General features: G+C 33.8%; 1 pseudogene; it reads left to right on the top strand.

Moving 5' to 3' along the window:
- The first annotated feature begins 278 nt into the window (after nucleotides 1-278).
- LOC121230529 (BRASSINOSTEROID INSENSITIVE 1-associated receptor kinase 1-like) lies at nucleotides 279-1,152 on the top strand (annotated as a pseudogene).
- Nucleotides 1,153-1,635: the final 483 nt, after the last annotated feature.

The raw sequence follows: 1,635 nt of genomic DNA, 5'->3' as shown, positions 1-1,635 counted from the left end.
TTGTCCACATGCACTAATAGGTCCTCACACATTGACCTATCACATTTTAAAATTTTCTCACATAAGTCCTATTAACTAAATTCACATGAAATCAACCAAATTGAAGCTTGAAATTTTCACACATTCATTATTACATATTCTAGACAATAAGTATCACATTCAAACATTTTAGTGACTCGGTTTAGCGGTCCCGAAACCACTTCCCGACTAGGGTCAACTTTGGGCTGTCACAGTGCCTTTGAGCTCAGATCTAAAATCTGATTATAATATTGCCTAAGATGGCTTTAGGTTCCTGTTTAAGAGGTACTGGTTGTTTTCTCCTCGTTTATTTCTTTAGTCTCATGTTTCACATTTGTGCTATGCTCTCTGTATTTGGTGCGCCATTTATCATATGTATGTTCTTCAGGTTGCCAATTTTTTTCTGACTGTTAATTATTAAATCTATTGTTAGCCTCAATTATCAAATATCTTCTCTTTTGCTTCTTCAGTTTGAGATGATATTCTGAGCTACTGATCACCTACTGGAAACTTGTATTATAACATTTGTTATTTTTAAATTCATGTGCTTGGTGAATGTGGATTGTCTTTGAATCGAAGTGGAATTGTTAGAAATTCGTGGATGCCAAATACTTTTTGAACTCTTGTTACAATGGACCATCTATTGATCTGATTTTTACATTGTCTAGAACGTCCGGAATCTCAAGCACCACTTGATTGGGCTGTAAGGAAACGGATTGCATTAGGAGCTGCAAGGGGGCTTGCATATTTTCATGATCATTGTGACCCTAAGATTATACACCGTGATGTAAAGGCTGCAAATATATTGTTGGATGAGGAATTTGAAGCAGTTGTCGGAGACTTTGGGTTGGCCAAATTAATGGACTACAAAGATACGCACGTCACAACTGCTGTTCGTGGCACAATTGGTCACATAGCTCCTGAATACCTATCAACTGGAAAGTCATTAGAGAAAACTGATGTTTTGGCTACGGTGTCATGCTTCTTGAACTCATTACAAGACAGAGGGCTTTCGATCTAGCTCGGCTTGCAAATGATGATGATGTCATGCAACCATTACCTCTCAGAGCTGCACAAGACCTCATTAGATTCTTGCATCAGCCAGTTTATCACAGTCAGAGATTTAAATTGTGACTTAGCTATTTTGAGATATATGGTGGAAAACTCTTTGACCTTTTGAGTGATAGAAAGTAATTCCCTTTTCTTTCCTTGCTTATTTATTTATGCATGTCCATGTGTGTTATAAATCAATTTCTTTCTTAAAAGCACTTGATTGAGTATGATGTGTAATAAATTTTAATTATCTTCTGGTTTGACCTTCTATTATGTATCAAGCCATTTGCCCTTCACACATTCTCTCTTTCAATATGTATTCTGGTATAAATGTGCATGCACATACATATTCGAATTTTTTAAAATTGGAACATTAGATATAATCAAGTAAAGAACTTGATTAAAAAACAAATATTCAATATATTAAAATTGGATCTGTAGATATAATACAATGAATAAATTGTAAGGTGATTAAAGTTGAATGAATAAATTAGAAAAATTTTATTAAAAATAAAACTAATTAAAAGTGTATATTCATATACACTGCATTAATTAAAAATATTT

The sequence above is a fragment of the Gossypium hirsutum genome, chromosome A06 (genome assembly GCF_007990345.1).
Source record: "Gossypium hirsutum isolate 1008001.06 chromosome A06, Gossypium_hirsutum_v2.1, whole genome shotgun sequence".
Lineage (NCBI taxonomy): Eukaryota > Viridiplantae > Streptophyta > Magnoliopsida > Malvales > Malvaceae > Gossypium > Gossypium hirsutum.
Note: the sequence above shows the minus strand (reverse complement) of the source record. Positions and strands in the feature narration are given on the sequence as shown.